The sequence below is a fragment of the Chironomus tepperi genome, unplaced genomic scaffold, assembly GCF_022539635.2.
Source record: "Chironomus tepperi strain 1889 unplaced genomic scaffold, CSIRO-AGI_Ctep_v1 contig_223, whole genome shotgun sequence".
Classification (NCBI taxonomy): Eukaryota; Metazoa; Arthropoda; class Insecta; order Diptera; family Chironomidae; genus Chironomus; species Chironomus tepperi.
The window spans coordinates 2,410,635-2,434,527 of record NW_027226345.1 but is presented as its reverse complement, the minus strand read 5'-3'; the positions used below and the strand labels follow the sequence as shown (position 1 = coordinate 2,434,527).

At 33.4% G+C, this 23,893-nt stretch overlaps 1 protein-coding gene across 1 annotated transcript in view; it reads right to left on the bottom strand.

Annotated features, from left to right (window-relative positions):
• Window positions 1-23,893, bottom strand: part of LOC139091076 (neural-cadherin-like) — a 317,601-nt gene that overhangs the window by 209,101 nt on the left and 84,607 nt on the right. The window contains exon 2 of the mRNA XM_070641014.1: window positions 15,969-16,003. The gene's annotated coding sequence lies outside the window, so the exon portion shown is untranslated. The remainder of the gene's footprint in view (window positions 1-15,968; window positions 16,004-23,893) is intronic.

Below are 23,893 nucleotides of genomic sequence, written 5' to 3'. Positions count from 1 at the left end.
TCAACTCAAACCCCTAATCATCCAATTTTAAAAGAATTCTTCAATTTTCTTAGAATTTACGTCAAAAAAATGCTAAAATCCTCTTAAAATTTTACAATCCTACACAGCATTTTTGGCTCCGTCCCTGAGTAAATAGCTGTGAAAATCTCCAAATGCAGCACACGGAAAACAAGCAGCAGAAAGATAATTTTTCGATCTCCCAAGTTTCTTTTCCGTACTTAATTCAATTTATTTTTCAATCTTCGGAGACTTTATTATTATTTTTTTCTGCAGCGCTGACTGTAAGAGCCTCGGGCATAAAGTCAAGAAATAAGAGAAAAATAATTTTTTTTTGTTCTAATTTGACAAGAAAGAAAATTTTTTTTTCGTCAACAAATTGTGTGCCTTAAGATGGATTTGTTATGACAAATATTCACATTAAAGTTGAATCCGTGAAATTGTGAATTTAAATCCAACAAGTCACATCCAGAATATCCAGCATAAAATTCAACAAAATCGATTACAAACTTCATCGAGTACTAAGCGGACGGAATCAATAAAAATAGCACAAGAAAAATACCTCACGGGCAGTTGCTTTATTATCGTCAATTTCATCTGTCTTTATTGATAAATGGAATCAAATTGAACTGAAAAAGTGATTTAGTTTGACTTTACTTCTCTATTTTTCTGGAAGAACAAATCCTGTTGGATTGAAGTTTCTATTTATTTATTGACATTGAAGAATTGCGGAAAGGAATAATTGAATTTTTTCGAACAAAGTACATAAAGCAAGGAGTTTGTATTGAGGGTTATGAGATTGTGGATTGGAATTATATCGAGTTGCACTGAACAGTTGCTAAAAAGTAAACAGGGAGCTGTTACGTTACCCTGAATGGACAATAATACGTTGGAACTATACATCAACTAGAAATTACCTTGCCATCAATTAGTTATAGCGTATTCTTGTATAGTCGGGTTCTATATTGATGGTGAATTATCAAAATGACATAAATGTGTCTCAATGACACCGTGACATCTGTTTTAAACCTATTTTGATGATAAAGGATTATATATACATTAAATAACCAAGTTCTACACATTGCAAGTGCATGAGTACGACATGATCCTTAATGCACCCTGCAATATACATAATTATAAGTCATATGCCCAAGGTTCCGTAGAAACACATTATGTACCAAAAGACCTCAAAAATGCAACCAATACACAAATCGAGCTCTTTAGGTAGAACCGTAAAATGGAAATAGAGCTTCAAAAATTAGACATGGTATATGTAGACCTTAATCTAGAACCCTTAGGGTATAATGCTCTTTAATTACTAATTGATGCGATTTCACTGCTTAAGTGGTCTAAAACTTTACATACAGAATCAAGATCGACCATGTCCTGACCAAAAGTCAGGTACATCAAAATTTGGTCGACCATGCTTAATTCTTGCCAGGAACGTAATATTAAGTTAGTTGTTAACCTCCAAGTCAAATAGAATTTCCAATAAAGTCTTTAGTTGATTTTGCTTATTATCTTGCTTATTATTTTGATTATGTTTTCCCGGAATTACGGTCCCGGAAGATTTTCGGGACTCGGGACGAGATTTTCTCTGAATTTCCTGTTCCGGTCCGAGAAAGCATATAGTTGACTTCAAATCAACTCAATTAAAGTCAGCTCAACTCCATATAAAATTCAAATCAGCTTCAAGAAAAAACCTCAATCTACGCCCCTATGTCATATATTTCCAAATATTGCCATATTCATTCAAATTCAACCATTTTTTTTAAATCCATAAAGTCATATTCCACAGAAAAAAATCATTTATTTATTTTTCTCATTCAGCAAGTCTTCATTTCCACCGAATCGCAAAATTCCCGCATTTCATTAAACACGCAAGAAAATAGAAGAACGTAACTTTTCATTCTTGACACACAGCAGCAAATAATATCTGCTGAATTTTTATTGAAGACAAAAGAAGCATAAAAAAATCATTCAATTTGCTTTCGAGGCAAGAACGTCAAACTTTTTGATTGATTCTCGTCAGTCGAAGCCAGAGTTGCAAAACAGGTGTCTGTGACAGGCAAAAACCGTACAAATTCTTGATAATTTGTATGGTTTTGTAGGAAAAACCATACAAATTACAATGTACAGAAAACCGTACAAATTCTTGATAAATTGTATGTTTTTGTATTGAAAAACCATACAAATTACAATGTACAGAAAACCGTACAAATTCTTGATAATGTGTATGGTTTTTTTCCTGCAAAGCTTGTATGGTTTTGTAGGAAAAAAACCATACAAATTACAATGTACAGAAAACCATACAAATTCTTGATAATTTATATGGTTTTGCAGGAAAAAATCATGTAAATTATCAAGAATTTGTACGGTTTTCACTTATCACAGACACCTGTTTTGCAACTCTGGTCGAAGCAAAAATATTTCCATCTTTTTGCACAGCAATTGCTGATACAAATGCTGATGCCTACACGGGGTATATTTGACAGTAAAGGAATGTTCGGTTTGCGGCATCAAATTCTCATTTTTCATGTGTAGCATAAACTGAAATTAGTTGAACGAGATATGACATTTGGTAGTCATAACGTTGATTGCCAGAGGATAATAATTAGAATTATTTCGGGTGTCTGATGTCTGTAGTGCCTGCTGCTGTTTTGAAGGGAATTATTCCTGTTATTTATTCCTATCATCTCATGGCTTTTATTCACATGAATAGAATAATGAAGCAGAAATGATGTTCATGACAATGATTGAGATGTGTCTGTGATGTTGTTATAAACTAATTAGAGAGTTTTTGGTATGAATTGGATGGGAATGATCATCGTCAGGGAATTTTATGACTGAATTTTGCATTGTCTTATGATTCATGTACTGGATTAGGATCAGATACATATTATTAATGACTTTAACAATAATACTAATTGGATGAGTTCATTGAATAACGAGTAGACACTAGGAATGATATTTGATCTGCTTTACTGTACCTGAAACCATACAAATTAAGAATTAGAAATTTGTTTGGTTTTCTTAAAATATCAAGAAATTGTACGGTTTTTGTCTCTCACAGGTGCTTGTTTTGCAACTCTAAATACCTCAATAACTCAATAAAAAACAAATTATAAGATGTTGTATGGTTTTAGAGCAAATTTATCTTAATTCAATATACTTCACAAGAGAAGGTTACCATGACAAGTATATAAACTTCTGTTGGATGATTCTAAATTATTAAATTTGAAATAAAATTTTACCTTGCTTTGTTTTGCATTGAAGGCGTTTTTTTCTTCGGCATATTAAGTGCCGGTTTTTTTTTGAACAGCATCATTGGGGTTTATACTCATAGATGCTGCATAAGTTAGGTACATAACAATAATAACAACTAGAGTGTGGCCGTCTCAAATTCGAGTTTTTCGACATTAAATTGTCGAAAAATTCGAACATTTCGAACTCAACTTATTTTAAAATACAAATTTCCGTTACGAAGAAAAATATAAAGGAAACGGTCAAAAAAAATTTAAATATTACAAAAAATATTTTTTTGAAAAAAATTAACGGTCGTTTTTGAGAAAGCCACACTCTGGCTGGAACAGTAAGCAACATTAAGACAGTAAACGCGGATTCCCAAAGTAATTCAAGTCTTTGACCCGTAACTTGAAGATGTAAGGCATCTTAAAACGTTATTCACTTGACCTGCCAAATCCAAATGTTTGGATGCTGACGAAAATAAACAAGCAGCATTCCAGAAAATTCTACGAAAAGTAATTCCAAAAAACATATTCTTAATTAACAAGTTCCGAGGAACTTACTACAAACTTGATACTGCTTGATACCATCAAAGTTAAATCAAATTAAATTGAGCATCAACATCAAGTATTTTCTTACATTTCCCTTTGATCTCTTTGAGAAAAGCATTTTCCGGAAAAGTTCTTCACAAACTTTTTTGATGTTTCCATGTTAATGTTTTTTCCATCTCTAAAACTGCTCTAAACAGGCACAAAAACAAATGCTTTTAAATGATTGGCTCTTGAATTATTTTTTCTCATTTACAGTTGGGAATTTACAGCTGCAATTTGAAAAGTGATGTAGAAATCAAACAATTTAGCTGTAGCTAGGCTGCAGAGCTACACGTTGTTAGTTAACAAGTTTTGAGTATTTTTGAAGGATGCTTAGTTTGATTGACTTATTAAAACGTAATTTCCATGATATAGACTAGCTTTTAGACTGTAATTTGGTGGCATTACTGCGTATGTAACAAGTGGTTCGGATATCACTTTAAGCTGGGTGTGGTACAACAAATTAACAATCGCAATGCCTCCAGGTTGCAAGACTGGGTCCTTCATGCATTATTTATACATATGCCTATACAACAGTGACAAAGCAGCAATTACTGATTTGTGAGCGTCACTAGAATAGCACAAATCGATTAATTTGATCCAAAATCCGACACCATTCCGGGGTGACTCTAGCAAGTGTACTAGACATAGGCTTAACAAATAGGCAGCTCCAGTACTTAAGCACAAGTTACATTTACATTGGAACAGAAACTGCATAGTAAGGCTGCTTACGCTGACATCATTTTGTTAAATCTAGGTGTCTCTCGGTATTCTAGTCACACAATTAGGAATGTAGCAGCTGGTATGTGCAGTTTTAGGAGTCAATCGTATTTGAGAACTGAATAGCAGGAATCATTTGTTCCATATTTGGAGTGCCTTTGCTTGTGGCTCCACTGAATTATATTAATGCTAAGAAATGAGCTTCTTTTATTCCAGAATGTAGCTATAGTGACAGTTCTTCGTGCTAATCACTTGAGATGGGCAGCCAATGTGAGCAGAAGGTCAAGTGATGACCCAGTTCTTAATGTAGCAACTGCAAACTTAATGGGTGGTAAGAGATTGTAAGGAAGAACAAAGAATTCCAGGATGTGTTGAGAAGGACGATAGAGTCCCTAATATTCCGAACTGGCAGAAGGTTTCGAGGGATAGAGCTGTCTCTAGATATTCCCTACGCGAGGCAATAGACCTTCGTGCGCCCCAGCCAAGGAAGGAAGTAAGTAAGTAAGCCTCGCAGCCTTCCTTTGAAGACTACAGACTGTAATGTCATCATAAGAATGGTCCGAATTTCACTATGAACAGCTGTAGCTCTTTGATCAAATTCAGTGAATTACTTCAGTTCCACATCCCTAATTTTCATTCGCTATACTACCATTAGCCACAAAGCGCTCTTTAGCAGATAAGAATCACAAAACTTCCCAAAAAAAAGAAATTGATAAATTAAACAACAACTGCACAGTACCAAACCATTAGCATCAGCAGCAGGCACCATCTTTGACCTAATCGCAACGTGACACAAATTTAAGTGCATTTTCTTGCAGCTCCTCATTGTTTTATATTTGAATAAATTGAAATATTCAAGTGAGTGATTTCATATTTTTTAAGCAAGCACAACTTAAATAATGCACAAGAAAAATTCCTCCTTTATCCACGCGAGTTCACTTTTGTGCTTCGCATTTCTTCATAAATATTCATATTTTCTTTTTTTGTGTTTCTCTGATGCTGATGCTAATATGCTGTGCTGTTTGCTGATGCCACGTTTATGTTTATTGTTGAATAATTCATGAAAAGAAAATATATAGTGAGGAAGTGGAAGAGTTGGAGGCAGTCAGTGGTTATTTTTTTTTTTTTTTTTGAAGATTAATTCATTCTTATTTTTCATTAGCAGTCAGAATCAGCAGCGGCATAAGAAATTGCTTTGTTTTTGTTAATATATTGTATGGGGGACGGCTAGGGGTGCATCTTTGTGTTTTACAAGGAATAAGGGGTATCAAATTTCAATTGGAATGGAAAAGGACACTAATCTGGAAGGTTGGCATAATCATGAAGCGACAGATGGCTTTTAAGATTACCAATGCCTGTATACCATCGACTTTGATAAGCAATTGCAAAGTATTACTAAATTTGATATTAAAATTAAAAACAGCGAAAAAGCGGCAGCGGTAGAGTTGATTTGAGAGTCAGGTCATCGACTCAAAGATCCCGGGTTCGATTCCGGAGAAAGTCTGATTGAGTTTAGGTGCTTTTCCTTAATTTCATTGCTGGAACTGAAACACAATTCTGTCAACAGCATCAGAGATGCAATCTGTGCGTTGCATCTAAAAAGTCACTGACTGTGAACAGGTATTGCCTGCGAACAGACAGTTCCTGTCACAGTCAGTTTCTGTCACGAGCATTGCCTGTTCGCAGGTAGACACAGAATTGCCTGTTCATAGGCAAAACCAGTGATAGATCTGTTGCCTGTGTCTGTCACAGGCACCTGTTTTTGCAATATTGATGTAAGAATGTCAGTCAAATGTGATGAAAGTGAACTTGTCCAAAGCAAATGGCAGATTGATCACTCGAATCAGATGGAAAATCTTTAATTGTAAACTAAGGCAAACCAATCATAATAAAGACATATTTTAAACCTAGAGACTGTAGCAGTTAGCAAGCTTGACACCTAGACTTAATTCAGGTCAATTGCAAGGTTGTCTGGCCTAGATCGTGCTTAATTTTGCCATAATGTCTTCCTTATAATGAACATCTTAGTCTGGGTGTCTTAGAAAATCCTTGATTGCACAATTTGTTGCAAACTGACGCTCCAACCCCTGCTGACTACACTTATAATCAATTCTACCCCACGACTAAGATAAGACACTTAAATAACAGATTTTTATTGTGTCACTTAACAGTTTTTACATTTGAATTTCATTTTCTAGCTGATTAAATTTGATTATGCAATTTTTTCCATCTTTCTTCTTCATCCGTCCGTAGATTTCTTTTTCATGTCTGCATAGTAGCTCCGTTGGACGATAATTTAATTGAATTATGAATGAACTTGACTTAATTTCTTATTTTTTATCTCATCTTAAATAAATTTGAATTACATATTATGTAAATGCTGATGAGTAAGATGAAAGACTTTTTACATGCTATGCAGCTTTAAGGCATACAGTAAAGATGATGTCTCATTGAGACTGGGATGTAAATTTCCATAAATTTGAGGGGGTATGAGGTATCATGATTGAAAATCGATTGAATCATCAAATTGCCTTGAATTTATGTCTTTTCGAGTCATTCACTTTAAAGTCTTCAACTTGATAGCATATAAAGCCTCAGCAATAAAACTTTAATATACTCACAAAAAAAATATTTTAAAGCTGTCATGTTGAATTAAAATTAAATTCCCATGAGAAAATTGATTATGTTAAATTTTAAAACCAAAAACCCGTCACAAATATGCCATGAGTTATTTAAATTCACAGCGTGAACGGAACCGCTGAAAATTGATTAATTAAATATTCTGAAATTTTTACTTGAGCCTTTTTTCTTTTTTTGGAAAAATGTGTTCGGATAAAAAGTTTTTAATCTTTTTAAGAACATTTTCATTTCCACGTTTACATTTATCAATCTTAGATGACATTGGAAGTTCCTGTCTTGGGACTGAATGTTTCCTTTTTGAGTCGTTGAATGTTGTGTCAGATTTGGTCTGGCTTGTTTATGTTTTTTGTTGTGTTTCTTAATATTTTGACTATTTATTCGGTCTGGAAAATGATGTCACGTCTTCTGTCCCTTCCGTCCTATCTGTCCCTTTATTCCCTTCTGCCCCTTTTGTAAATCCTGTCCCTTTTGTCACTTTTGTTCCTTCTATCTCTTCTGTCTCTTATGTCCCTTTTGTCTTTTTTGACCAATCTGTCAATTCTGTCCATTCAGTCCTTTCTGCTCCTCCTGTCCACCTGCCCCTTCTCCCTTCTGACTATAAAGTCACCATTATTACCATCAAAAAAGCTCATTAATTTCCAAAAAAATTTTTCCATCCCCAAAAGTATGACAAAAACTGCCAATTACATCCTCTACCCCAAAAAAACAAAATTGAACAATTTTTGTTATTGCTTTGTAATCACCAAGCCTTAAATGTCCTAAAGAACATTTTACTAGCCTTTTTCATAAATGTCTCCAAAAGCCCAGCAATAAAGAAAAGAAGTAGACGCGAGAAATTTAAGCATTACTAAACATAGGCGAGGATTAAGAACTAATCCAATCTTATGAGGAGACAGAGAGGAAAAATTTTTTCACTTCCTATCGCATTTTGTGCTTCAACTTCCAATTTTTTTTTTCTCCTTCCATTAATGAAATCCAATTTTAAGGGATTATGCAAGGCACAGGCAACAGCATTGACCATAACAACAAACAATAACAGCTCATTTTATGTATCAAGTATAACACACGAGGACGGGTAGGAGAAATGAGATTGAAGTGAGGCAAGAGAAAGTCATCAACAGCATGTTACAAGAGCTTATCCGGACGGATAAAAAAGAAGTTTTTTTAGTGAAATTTGTAGTGAATTGGAAGTGCTTTTTTTGGGGGAGATGGAAGAAATTTTGTTTAAAGCGATAATTTTTTGATGTTGTAAAAAATTACAGAGATAAGACAGGATGTAGATAGTTATGGGAAGGTGAGAACTTGAATTTAGAGTTGAGATTCTGTTTGCATCTAATAATTGAGGTAGATTCGGATTAAAGGGATTGTTTGAATCAAAAGTTGGCTGTCTAGTACTCTAAACACTAGGCACTGTTTCCTTAGATATGCACGCTTTAGACAAATGGTGCGAAACGTGCTATTTTTCACGGTATATCTTGGTGCTAAGTCTCGATCGAAACCAGCCACAGCATACGGTTCATGGCATTTTCGAAGATTTTTGTCGGCACATACGCAACTAGGGTTTCTGGAAGCGGTTTTCCAAAAACCGCCAAACCGCAAATTTGACACTAAAATTTTTAAAAAATCGCTTTACTGATAGATGTTATCTTAGAGAAGTCCTAGAAAGTGACCTTATGTATATCATAAATAAATATCCCGGAAGGCACATAATGCATAAATGGACCTAAATCCGACACCAAGCCATCAAAGCACTGACTTTAAGCCAGATTAGATGAAATCCAGCCCCAAGTCATTGTGAAGTCTGCCTGGAGTTGGATTTTTGGTCATTTTTTCTTTGTGTGATTTCCGGACATGAATTATATCTGGAAAAACTCAAGTCAATATTCCTACCCAGAAGCATCTTCTAAGCAAAGGAGTGTTGAGGGTCCCCTATCACTTTTTGGATAAAATTCTTTAATTTGTTAGGGTTTTTCCTGAAAAATCCAAGAATATCCTCTAATGGCTCCAAATTAGGCGACATCTGAGGGAGGCCATGGATCACAACTGATCTGTATAACCAGCGAAGTAAGTAAGAAAATAGACCCCCATTGAGTCATACAATTGATGCTATTTCATGTGAATAAATATTAGCGAAAAAGCGGCATTGATCAAGTTGTTAGAGCGTCGGACAGATGTGAATAAATGTAAAATTTCTAATAAAAATTTAAAATTATCACTAAACTGTTAAACAAACTAGAAAATCAATAAAAACAATTTAATCCACAATATTTGCATTTAGGAAATATAGAACATTAGCTAGTAAATAATTCATCATTAATGTTAATTTTCAATTATAATTTCAAATCCAGATCATTAAAATTTAAATTTTTTCTAAACCAATATTTCCTCAAAAAAATTGATTGAAAAATTATCTGACAAATAAAATAACCAAAAATTGGTTTAGTTTTTCAATTTTCAGCACCGCAAAAAGCTATCAAAAAATTTATTTTTATTTCCACTATAAAAATCATCGTCGATGCCAACAAACCACATTAATCATTTCCCATAATAATGATGATATAAAAAAAAATTGAAAATTTATTTATTGAGTGACATTTACAATTTTACAGCAGTTATTTTTTTATATCTCAAAATTAAGTGTCATGTTTGAGGCTTTAAATAATTTTTTTTTTTTTTTTGTTGTGTCGCTTCCTTCAATTTTCTACGTTTGTTGAATTTATAACAAAACACAAGGAGAATAGTAAAGGCAAAAAAGTCGACGATGATAAGAAGTAAAATGAGATGAGTAAGGAACTTAATAATATGAGGGTTGGTTGTGTGATTTTGAACTTCCACGTTTTTGGTTTTTGAAATTTTGCAAGTGGAAGTTGAGGAGCTTCGATTTGGTTTCCAGAAAATCAAATTTACACCCACCAGTACCCCCCCTTTATTGCGAAAAAATTATCAACAATTTTTTAATGAATTTTTGAGATAAAAATTCCAAAAAATCTTCTCAATTTTGGGATTTAATTTAAATTTGTTTAAAAAACTCCCTTAAATTCAAAAGTTAAATCGTTAAAAAAATATTCAAAATTTTTTCAACGAAAAATTTTCAAAAATCTTTTAAAAGACTTTATTTAATGTCTTTAAAACACTTCCAGTACCCATTTAAAGTAAAGTCGTGGAAGTAATTTTACCAAATGAAGCAATATAATGGAATTGCATAGAGTGTGTCGACGATGTCATATTGGCTTTCAAGCTTATTGCTGTGATACAAATATGGCACAAATTTTTACTCTCTCTATTTTTGTGTCATGCTGATTTTAGTGCACTTAAATTCGAAGGCTAAAATCAGAACATGCTTTTATTGTTTTGATGTTGTTTTGTTTTATTTTTGTTTTCTTTTAAATTTGATAAATTTTAAATTTTTTCATTATTTTTCTCTTAAATTGTGAAATAATGATGAAATAAATGAAAAATTGATATTTTCAGATTGAAAAAATTATTTTTTTTTATTAAAGTTATGAAAATTAAAGAATTTTTAAAAAAAAAACATAATAAAATATAAAAAAATGTTTTTAACAAATTGTTCAAAACTAAAAACATTAAAATTTTAATATTTTTTGAAATTTGAAAATTTGAGAGCTTGAAACTCAAAAAAAGTCAAAAACTTAAAAATTTAAAAATTCAAAAATTTTAAAATTCAAAAATTATAAAATTCAAAAATTATGAAATTTGCAAATTATAAAATTTAAAATCTAAAACTTTTAAAAATTATTTATTTTAAAAATTTAAAAATTTAAAAATTTAAAAATTTAAAAATTATAAAATTAAAAAATTTAAAAATTATGAAATTTAAAAAAATTTTAAATTTTAAATTTTTATGAAAAAATTCAATTAAATCGAATTAAAATTTTTATATTCAATGACTTTTCATAATAATAATTGAGACAAAATTTGAATTCCCGCTCCAAAAATCCAAAGTTCAACGACTTTTTCCAAAAAAATGTTCACTAGCTCCGCACAGCTGCACATAATATCTACACCAGCATACAATCTCATTTTTGTCCCAAAAAAAATTCACATAAACGATAAAATCCATTCAACAAAACTCCCCAAAAAGATCCTCAATCCACAACCATGTGAGTATGTCTACATGGCGGAACATAATTTTTAGCACTTGAAATATAAAATAAAATTTTTTTTAACATTTACTGTGTATGCCTTGTAATCCCTGCCTTGACAATGGTTGACATTGTGTGATAAAGTTAAATAATATCAACGAAAAGTTGGTTTTTTGTACAAAAAATTCAACATTGGTCGTGGCCATTTATGTTTCGGTTTTGTGCTTTCTCGGGAAAAAAGGAGTGGAACGAAAGGCATTTTTTGAAGTGGAGGAAATGAGAATTTTTGTGACATTTTTGGGGTGCTTGAAAATTGCATTTTTTTTTTGAGAAAATTTGTGGGATGTTTCGCGAATTTTCTTTTTGTGATTTCTTTTGAAGATTTCTGTTGGATTTAGGGTTATTTCAAGAACAGAAATACTTTTTAAAAATTTGCGCATTAGTCAAGCAGTTGTTATTATTTTAATGGGATGTGGACCACTTTGGCACCTCAAATTAAGTAAGAGAACGTTTGCAAATTATGTAGCGCTAATGAAAGCGTTTTTAGACTCAATTTTCTCTATCATAAAGCTTTGTAACACAATTATGAACCAGCACTAGGACTCCGAGACAAAATTGTAATCACCCTTCATCCCTAAGTGTTACGTAACTTCCTAACAATCCTGATGATATCCTAAATGATTTTTGAAGACACACCAATGCGGCACACAGCTTGCCCACTACTTGTTTAAACCATCTTACCCCGAAAGCACAATCGTGGCTCTACTCTGAGTTAGATTACGTGAAATCAGGACTCAATCCTGACTAATGCAGGTCTGAAGCCAGTTTCTCTGCCTTTTGTACGTCCTAAGATTTTTGAGTTATTCGAATCGTCAGTTATCACCAAAGAAAAATTCAGTAATAATGCATTTAGTGCCCTTTAGTCCTTTTCCTTATGATTTGTAGCTTATGATTGTTTAACGAAATCGGACTCGCTAGAATGAGAAGCCTGATATATTTGCAGTTCTGCGAATAAATCGAGTAAAATGGGCTGGTCATGTGAATGTGATTTAAAAACGGGCGTAAGTTACCTAAAGACAGATTCAGCTCTCGACGAACACTACATGCGGCAATGGGTTTCCGTTCGCCTTCATCAAGGAAGTAAGTAAGTCCTCCTCCTCTCCCATAAATATTGAACATCATCAGTTAATGACCCCCCGAAAAAAGAAGATGTGATTCGAATAAATTTAACAAATTCACATCCTACACTTTATTATGAAACAAAAAGCCAAAAAAAATATGTAAAAATTCAACGAAAATGAAATTTAGCATGAAGGAAGAAAAAAAAATCCTTTTTGATTCGTTCACGTGCTTGTCTTCGTCATTTTATGAATTTCATTTCCTTCACCAATCTTTTTCATCTTTATTTCGTCTCTTTTTCTTTGCCTCAGGCGTTCATGCCTTTCTCTTCTTCTGCTGGTGCCAGATGCTAGATAAATAACAAGGAAGTCGAAGAAAATGAAAAAAAATTTTTTTCACATTTTATTCTTGTGAAATTCATTTTTTAATCTTTTTCATCTTCATCGTCACATTTTGTGTCATTTTTTTTTGTGTCTCACATCTTCTTATGGCTTTCTTTTTAGCTTTATTTAAGGCGATTTATGTCTTATTTTCATCGTCATGAGCTGTGATATTTTTCATGATCTTCAATTGGGTAAAAGATTATTTTAAATATTTTTTGGGTAAATTAACTGATTTTGAGTGAATTTGGATGGATTTTCATCAAAATTGATCGAATTTTCAGAAGTTTCTTGCAAAAAAATTCAAGAATTTATAGCGTTGGACGAAATTATGTTCGAATATCTATATTATAAACATCCAATTCCTTAGCTGATGCAAGAACAGAAGCCATGTTAAGCCATTTTGTGAAGCCATGTGAAGCCATAAATTGAGGGGTATTAGGGGAAATGTGGGTGTAATGTGATGCCACGTGAAGCTATGTGAAGCTGAAAATTCTGAAGATGGGGCGCCACGGGCGCTTCCAATACTCTGGTATTCGAATGTTTGTCCAACCCTAAGAATTTGCCTCAAATCCTTCATCAATTTTCGATAAAAATTCTCATTTGTTTCAGATTCTCTTAATAGAGCTCCAGGAAAGCATCTTAAATCCTACACCCCTTATTACATCTCATCACAAAAATCACTTCCTACCTAGCTTTATTTTCATTTCCATTTCCACGAAAGCAGCTTTTCTCCTTACCCGGACAACACATAATGATCACTAAGGCATCACTACGTCGCTGTATTAACGGTTATTAGAACTTGAAGTCGACTCAAAATTTTGTCAATTCGACTCAAATTCGACTCAATTTGACTCAATTTGACTCAATTCGACTCAAATTCATACAAAATCCGAGTCAACTTCAAGCTCTGACAAATTCCGACCCATTTGTGCCACAAAAAATCCAATTCACCTCATTGCACCACCCGGGCATCTCCCCACAGATCATTACAACAAATTACTTTCGTCTACTTTTCTCCGATTGAAATTGGCATTTATTGTCATAACAATTTTCATTCTATTTTGACGTACACTTCTTAAGTTTAGATCCTTTCTCATTTTCTTATGTCAATTTAATTCATTCCCCACCCATGAACTCCTTTTATTATTCTCACGGGTCGAAGGTTAATACGCTTGACGTAGGTCAATTTTCATCATTTAGAAAATATAAAAATTGGAAAATAAAGAAGAATTAGGTACAATTTAGTGGAAAGAACTTTTTTGTTCTCTTTGGACTATTAAAATTGATTCAATTGTGAGGAAAACAAAAGAAAAAGTTTGGTAAATGTGATTTAGAAGTTGATGTCGAGTGTCGAATTAAGGAATGGGTTGGAAACCCTCTTAATTTAATTGTTGAGTTAATTGTTATAGAAAATGATGATGAATGGTAAGAGTGGAATTAAGGAATAAATGATCTGATTTGATAGATGTGATTTCAAGAGTTTAGCCAATATTTGAATATGTTGGCCAGAGGATTTTTGTAAAATATAGGGACACTTTTGAAAAAAATCGGGAAAATATTTTCAGTTCTTGGCTTGAACCCGGACCTTCAAAATGAAATTGTTCAAAATTTGTCAAAAATTCCCAAAATTTGTATGGAGTTTAAGACTTGTTGAGATATTGAGACATTTCGAGGCTTTGTCGGAACACAGCAGTAAAACTGAAAAGTACAACACGTCCTATCTTTAACTCGAACAGCAAGGAGTATGCACTTGAAAGTGAGAATGCACAGTTAATTGACTATAAAATGTGTATATATAATGAATATTAATTGACTATACTGAGCTCATTTAGGTGAGTAGTGAGTTAGGGTGAAGATTCATAGATTTTGATTTGTGCTGTGGTCTAATACAACGATATGAGCTGTGCTATGAACACTGGACAGAGAAGAAGGCTTGTGTATGTATTGTATCATGCTTCTTATCAACCCCAAGTAACTCAGCAAGTAGGAACACTTGATATGGAATTAAGAGGAAGTGAATTCGGGTTTCACTCGGGATATGCAGTAAGGTAGTTAGCTTTTTTTTTTAGAACCTTAGTAGCAGTAAGATTCCGAACAGAAAGGCGATTCAATACAATTTAACGCAAGTTGACTCGATTTGACTTAAATCTTCGACTATTTTTTGCATGAAAAGTTGAATTGAGACTTAAGTCGACTCGAATTTAACTGAAAATTCGACACTTTACTCTGGTTGACTCGAATAAATTTCTTCTATTTCTTCAAATTCCCACTCTAATCGCGAATCTCGAATCGACTTACTCATTTAGATACCAGCACCAAGGGATAGACATCCTAGTGATTTTTTTTGATTTTTCCATATAAATTATAAGAAATTGTGATTTTTACGATAGTTTCTGACCCTTGACCAACCGACTCCTATTATGCTCTGTCTCATGTCCTGAGTACAATAGCATAGTTCCAAATGAAGATGTAATCTAGCTCTACAATCTACTTATTAAGTTGTTCAGATTGACTAGTTTTAAAGCCATTTTATGGTAATTCAACTTCAAATTTCCATTTTGATTCATTTAATTTTCAAAATTAAATCTCAGAACATCCAAGATTAATTTCTTAATCCATCAACCCCGCGAAAAAAATGATCCTCACTTTTTCAACTAACAACAATGATTTTTCACTTTTGTTCATTCCAAACACCATTCAAGAAATTCAAACAAAAAAATAAATTCAGCACCAAGAAAAGAAAAATCGAAAGGTTGTCCGAAAAAAAAGTGTGGTGAAATGAACCGGAAACAAATTGTATCAATTCAATTTTTTTATAGCATTGTTTTGCAATTCCCATCCGAAATTTTGTTAAAATGAATTCTTTTCAATTTCATTGTTCCATTTTTCTTTCTGCAAACATCGACAGAAAGTGACGATAATGAGAGAGTGAGAGCGAGCAAATGAAAATGAAATTGATGCTGATGAAGTGGATGGGACGAGAATTATATTTGGGGGCAAAAAACCAAGCACAAAAGAATGAGAAAAAAAACATCAGCATTATTGCTGTTGAATAATTTTTACATTATGCTGTATGTTTTCACATTACTTAAGTTTCTTATTTTAACAACCACTTCGTACCACTGCAGAATATATATAGTATATACCGTACATGAATAAAAGACACTTACCGACTCGACTTGGATGATGATGATCGCAAGTAGAACTGAAAAGAGAGCAAAAAAGGAGAAAAAAATGTTGTCATTAAGGATGAATAAGAAATGTAAAAAAAAGAGAGATGAACGAGGAATTAAATTGAGTGTCAATAGCACATTCATCCACTTAGCACTCGCGCGAGAAGAGATTTATTCTCATTCTTGAATAAAAAATATAAAATTTATCTTCATTTAAACTAGTATGAATGGTTCTTTTAAACAAGATGTGATGAATCAGCGTTAAATGAAGTTTTGTTGAGGATTTTAATAAGTCTTAATGAATGCTGGGCTGCTTGGGCTTTTGGAGGTGTTAAGCTTAATGAGTATTGAGTATTTTTGAATGAGAAAATGCTTCATTAGAGTCGATTCAATTCAAATCTTGTGATTATGTCGCTTTCTAGCTATAACAAGAGCATATCTTAGAGATTTCAGTAAAAATTGACATTTTGGGACAATTTGAAGGGTTAATGGAGAGAATATCAAAATTTGAACCCTAAAATTTCAAAGCTTCATATCCTTGAATTGTCACAAACAGTTTTAAGTGGAAAACAACTTGATGGCTAATTTAAACTTAAATCCCAACAAATAACATCAATAATAGAATGTGTAATATTGGGAAATTAGTTGGAATTTCCCAATTGAGTTGATTTCTGACTGCACAATGTTCTTGAGCTCAGAGTTGGTCTCCAAGTCCCCCACTCTAAAGTAGAAGCATTTTCATTTTTGTCCAGATTCCAATGGATTTCGTGGTCCATTTTTGTCCCAAATTTAGTGAAGTTCGGATTCCCAGGCTGAGAAACTAGGCGGTGTCAGCGGTATTTATATGGAATTCCGCGGTGTTTTGCGGTATTAAGCGGTATTTGTATGAATACCGGCGTTATTATCGCGAAGTTTCTCAGCCTGGCTGGATTCCCTAAACGTGTGGGCTAGAGAGACAACTTCATAAAGGAGACGGCTTTTTGAACTTTTGGAGTCTGAAATCATGCCTATTCTGGTCCAGACTCCAGTGGAGACTTCAAGTTCGTACTCTCAAAGTTCTCCCAACTCTGGTCCAGACTTTTTTTTTATTTATTTGATGATATGTTTCATATTTTAGTTTATTCAAACTGTTTAATACTTTGCTTATTAACTAATTTAATTAACTGACTTCATGTGGACTTTTATGAACTTCATGTAATTTGTGGATTTTTAGGCTCCAGACTCCAAAAGTCTTTCCAACTCTGCTTAAACCTCTAAATGAGTGGCATCATAAGTGAATAACCCTAATATTGCTGTAAAAAAACAATTTCTGATTCTTAAGAAAGCAGAAAACTTTCCAGACATGATGCTGCAGAGCAATTTTACTTGATATTTGAGAGTATTCAATTGCACGAATTATTAAGAATCGCTGAATTTCGATGAAATTTCAGCAAACTTCAGAACTTTGTGAATTGTAGGTAGGTTCTTCTGAAGTCTTGCTTTTGACGAATTTTTGACTCCAACGAAATTCTTCGAAGAGTCCTACTTACTTACTGACTTCGCCAGTCGTACAGATCAACTTAGATCAATGACCTCTCATAAAATTCTTCTAAAGCTTGTTTTATCATAGGCTACAGTCATAGACTGTGAAATCTTGGCCTCAGTCTAGGATAACCTTGAATTGTAGCACGTTTACTAAATCACAAGGTCACTGCTCTAACCTCTGAGTTGAAGGTGATTCTTGTTTAATTCAAAATGATAAAGCATCAAGCTACACAAGATGAGTTACCCCTAAATAATCACCAAACCCACAAAAGCTCATCACCGGTGCTAAATAAATAACTACACCTAATTAGATTAATGATACCATAAAGTGTAGGAAAAAATGAGGCACAACAAAGCAAAATTATATGACCATAAATCTCATCTTTTCAGATTCCATTTCACAAACACACACACACACACTCATCACCCAAACTTAAGTTGTTAAATGTGAAAAATTCCAGCAAATGAAAAAAGAGATGTAATTGTTAGTAACTGAAAATAAATGAGAAGACACGGCAAGTAACCGACAGATAATCACAGTGAATGTTATAAAGAAATAAATGCTGATGGAAGCTCCTTCGACAGTGCTCAAGACAAGGCGAAAAACGATGTGGCGTATTTATCTCAATTAACAGCCGTACAAAAAAGAATTCAGTCTGACGCTTGAGTGAACATTAATTACAAGAAAAATCGCCTTCGATATTTCTCATTTCGACGTATTTTTCTCCATTCTTATATGCCTCTCGTCTGCCGATGCCACTGTGCCTCAAGACTTACAATTTTCTTCTTCATTCCTTTTTCGCTTTTCTTTACTTTTCTCATTTATTTTCCCATGTCTAATTCATTGCTCTATCTGTCTCTCTCTTTAGTTTCTTTGCTGTATTTGGTCTTGGCGCGGGAAGTAGATGTGGATGGTAAACTTTCTTTGGGTGATATGTAGATGGAGAAGCTTTCAGTTTGTCTGGGGACTCATGTTGGGAATGGGTAAGTGATTGAAATGGAGGAAAATGGACGGATATGATTGAATTAACTTGATATGCTTGATTTAGCATAGACTGACTTGGGATTGGGATGAATCTGAGATTTTTTCGATGCATTGGTGTTTTGGGGCTCATGGGTTGTCCACTGCTGGCTTACAGGAATGACGGTTACGCTCTTTGTCTTCTTAGATCTAGGATTCCAAAATTGGTAATTTAGTATTTGTCCAGATTAACAAATTCAGGCATTTCCTTCATATTTTCAAGTACCATCCACATCACCATCCGCACTACCATCCAAACTACCATCTACATTACCATCCACATTACCCTGCATATTACCCCAGTCACAAAATTTCACATTTTTACCATATCTCAAAAACAAAAATTGTTCCAAACTTCAAATCTACTTTCGAAATTCAATTCCACCTGAAGAAATTTATCAATTTATATTTATTACCTAAATTTTTCACCCCATCGCTTCCGTTGAATAAAAATAAAAAGAAGTTCCATCACAAAATACGGAAAATGTTATCAATCTACAGTAAAACATTACAGACACTTGTAGAATGGAAGTGAAATTGATTGATGTGACATAACCTTGATGAAAAATGTGTTATAAAAGAATTGAAATAAATATTCATTGCTGTCGGAAGCTTATTTTCATACTGGAAGTTTCTTGGGCTTGTAAAATGTGCGAAATTTTCAATTTAAAAATTCTGAGGAATTTTTTTATTTGGGAATTTGATGAATTATTGTGAACTTTTGTGATATTTGATTTGTAACATTTGATTAATTTTACTTGATTGCTTTTTAAAATATTGAAAAAGGCATGAATAAATAAATTAGGCATTTTTGTAGATGACTATTTAGTACTGGGAAATTAATATTTGACAAATAAAATGAAAATTTTGAATTTTTTATGACTAATTAAATTGATTTGTTTGAATTCTCTCAGATTCTCTCAATTCACAGTTAATTTACTCTCAAATTCTCTCAATTCACACTAAATTTTCTCTCAAATTCTCTCAATTCACACTCAATTTTCTCTCAAATTTCTCTCAAATTCTCCTAATTAACTCTCAATTTTCTCTCAAATTCTCTCAATTCACACTCAATTTTCTCTCAATTTCTCTCAAATTCTCTCAACTCACACTCAATTTTCTCTCAAATTCTCTCAACTCACACTCAATTTTCTCTTAAATTCTCTCAATTCACACTCATTTTCCTCTTAAATTCTCTCAATTCAAACTCAATTTTCTCTCAAATTTCTCTCAAATTCTCCTAATTAACTCTCAATTTTCTCTCAAATTCTCTCAATTCACACTCAATTTTCTCTCAAATTCTCTCAATTCACACTCAATTTTCTCTCAAATTCTCTCAATTCACACTCAATTTTCTCTCAAATTCTCTCAATTCACACTCAATTTTCTCTCAAATTCTCTCAATTCACACTCAATTTTTTCTCAAATTCTCACAATTTTCTCTCAGTTTTCTCTCAAAATTCTCTCAATTCACATTAAATTTTCTCCTAAATTCTCTCAATTTACACTTAATTTTCTCTCAATTTACACTCAATTTTCTCTCAAATTCTCTCAAGTTCCTCTAAAATTCTTTCAATTTCTCTAAATTATCTCTCAAAATCACTCAATTTAGATCCAAATTTTCCCTACAATTCTGCGTCTAATGATCACATCCACCTCATAAATCTTGTCCTTTAAACTTTACTTTCCTCTCTCATCTCTAAAAATATATATCAGAACTTTTCCTCATTCTACAATCATCCTTATACCCACCCCTAACAACCATCTTCATTTTCTGACTTTCTAACTTATTTTTCTTGATATTCACTTTCCTAGCACGCGGCAGTCGACCCGTTAGAATGCCATTCATCATCTTCAAGAAAACATGTGACTTTCAATTAAGTTCCATTCCGATTCCATTCATTTCTCATACATGGCTTTTACTCAATAGAATTTTTTTTATCTACAATGCTATTCATTCTACTATGTATAGCATAGATATATGCATAGTACGCATATTTTCAGCCTACAGGACGACGCCTCAATGGCATTTTTATTTGTTATATTCTTCTTCGTTCATTTTCTACTTAATGAAAATTGAAAGAATTCTCTACTTTTTCTCCAGTTCCATTGTTGGGCAGCATAAAGGAGGAAATTCTTTATGAAATGCTATGTCTGTGGAAAAATAATTATGGGAATTAAAGTGAGAGATAGTAAATGGGTAGGAAGATGTTTAGATAATTAAAAATTTAAAGAAAAATTTAAGAAAATGGGAAAAATATACTCTGAAAATGTAATGTATATACAGATGGAAGTGACGGTTCAAGCGGAACATCTCAGAGACGTAGGTAGACCCCAAAACAAGGAGGAGTGGAACATCGTTCAGATCGCAATTATTTTGATGAAATTTCACTTCAAATCAGCCTCAAAATGATCAGCATACCAATCAACGTATCAGCCTAGCAAGCAAAGTGACCGTTTTTAGGCATCAAAGTGGTATTTCTGTCACAAGCTTGCTATACTGCCCTTGGTTGGAATCCACAAGGCATCCACAAGGCGTCCAGGTGCTCCAAGAGCAATATGGCGTAGGACGGTAATGAAGGAATGCCAGTTAGATGTCAAAACTGAGAATTTATACAAGCTTTGTGATACAGCCAGCAACAGAGTCAGATGAAAGGCTTTTTGTAGCAACCTAGGCTTCAAGTCGGAGCATTTTTCCAGTAAGTAAGTAAATTTCTGTACCATAAAAGCATGTCCTTCGCCTGCTAACGTCATTCCCAATTCTGACAACATTTAACTCCTAAAAATTGTATTTCATACCCCATCCGACAGCCTTAATCTCCTCACAACCTCAATTCCCTAAATTATAACATCAAGCACCTCCATTCAACTTATATCCTCATTACAATATCCCCCAAAACTATAAAATAACACCAAAAAAAAATATAGCCATAGCCCATCACCATTACGATATCTGACATAAAATTAAACATCGTTCAATTATGACGACAGAAAAAGGCAACAAAAATGTAGCAGAATCTACAGCAGTACCAGATGTGATTTGACTTTTTTCTCGCTTGCCATGCTTGTAAGTATATGTCTCATGTACATGTTTGAATATGATAAAAGAAGGAATGGAAATGACAATGAAAATGGCTTTGGAGAAAAATAAAGTTTAGGGGAGGTGCTGAGGTGCTGATAAAAAGACAAATATTTATTATGCTCAGCGTCACATTTATCGCGTTAAAGTTCTCTCTTGCTTTTTTGGTATCTCTTTTGTGAGGAGGACTTCCATTGTGGCGCTTTTGTGAGATTTATTCATGGGTCGATGTTGAGCTTTTTGACTTTTGGATGTGTCTAATTTTTGGGTAATTTGTTTGACAATGACCAGAGGGGTGAGGAGTCAGAATAGACTGTCTTATCAGCTTCTTACTTGCTTACTTTACTTTTGTCATTGACCGTTATTATGAATTGTGTCTCTGCCTTCCCTAGATTGCGTCTGAAGCTGGATGCAGCTTATTATGATTCCAGGTTCTTCAAAGTCAGAGCTTAAATCTGTCTAATCAACCAATTTTTCAAATTTTGACTATTTTCATCTCATTTTCCCAAAATTTCCACACAATTTTCCCACACATAAAAAATCACACTAAATTTCCATAACTTTTCCCATAAGAACTGTCAATTCCTATCTTCTATGAAGCGAAAAAATTTGTAAAAATGCAGCATGTAAGGAACATGATATGAGAGAGAATATTATAAAAAAAACTTTTCCTTTTGTCTCTATGTAGCTCAAAGCTTATGATTATAATATTCAACTACGCTACACCAATATCATATACCATGAAAATAAAACAGCACATCAATTTTTGGGTGTTCTAAAGTGTCGAGAGTCCGAGAGATGGTGGATTGGAATGGGTTCGAGGAGGGAATGATGGGTAGAGCTAGAAATAGCTTGGTAATCGAATTAAACTGGAAGAAGGTATCCGAACTGACAGAAGGTTACGAAGCATAGTGTTGACTTTAGACATTCCCTACGCGCGACAATAGGCCTTAGTGCGCCCTAGTCAAGGTGATTTTGGATTAAAAGATTATCCAAAATATCCAGCCTGCAGGTCAGCAGTTCCACAGTCAGACTAAGGATGGCATAGCTTCCAACTGATAATAAGAGTTCTAGAGACTGAGATCAAGACCTAGACTTTCCAGTTTCGATCTAAAGATTCGTCAATACCGAGGCTTCGAAGAATTTTCTTGTATTCACTGACTCAGTTCTAATTTAGGTTTTGATCCTGATCTCGACCTCGGTAGTAGTCTCTATCTCGGTCTTGATCTCCTTCTCGGTCTCGGTCCTGATCACGGTCTCGATATTGGGCTCTCTTGTAAAAAGAAATCATCATAAGATTATCAGTTCTGGTCTTATACATTATTTCCAGGCATTGTCTCAAGTATGACAGGATTAAACCTATTAAATGGATCCTGGAATCAAACTCAAGACCATTAGTTCATCAGCCCATAACTCCAATCCCTGAGTCAATCCAATATTCCACTAATTATCTCAACTTACAAAATATCCCCAAAAAACCATTGACATTACTCAATTTCACAACAAGCTCCAAGCAAACCTCTATTCCATCACATTTTCCATCATTCCACTATGTAAAAAACAGAATGACTAAAGTGGCATAATAATCATAATATTGGGGAAGAGAGCAGCTCTCCTCTATCGTCTAGAGAGATTCATGTTATTAGGCAATCTCTTTTTATTGGTTACCGTAAAAAAAAAAGTTCTTTATGCTCCTTTGTCGCTGCTGCTTTATTGTTAGTAGCAACCATTTTCCATTTCCTCATTTTTTTTTTCTCATCCGTTGGATGTCAGCCCTTTTGGCACTTTTCAGGATTTTTTGCTCTCTCTTCCTTTCTCTGTTTTTTCTATCAGCATATATGCTGTCTCGTATGCTGGCTTGAGCAGGAAGAAAAATCAAAGCATATTTGATGTGCTTTTTTTAAACGAAATAATGACATTGTAGAAAGAAATTCTCTTCCTTTCGTATCGTATCTACTTTTTGTCGATATCATAGCTATAGCTATTGTTGAAAATGTATATAAAGATCCATAATAAAAGTGGGTGATGTGAATGACAGTTGTGGAAATAATATTCAGTTTTTTTGATATAAAAAACAATTTTTTTTGTTTTCTATTGTGTCGTTTGATTTTTGTCTTCTTGCTGGATGCTGGCTTTATGAGTGTCTTGAACTTTTATTGAATTGGAAATTTATAATGACATGATTTTGGAGAGGAAAGAGAGGAAATAATTTTGAAGTTCTTGGGTAATGTTTATGGATGTAGAAGAATAGATTTTTGGAATTGTTCCGATTAAACCCAACTTGCCAGCTTCAGATGC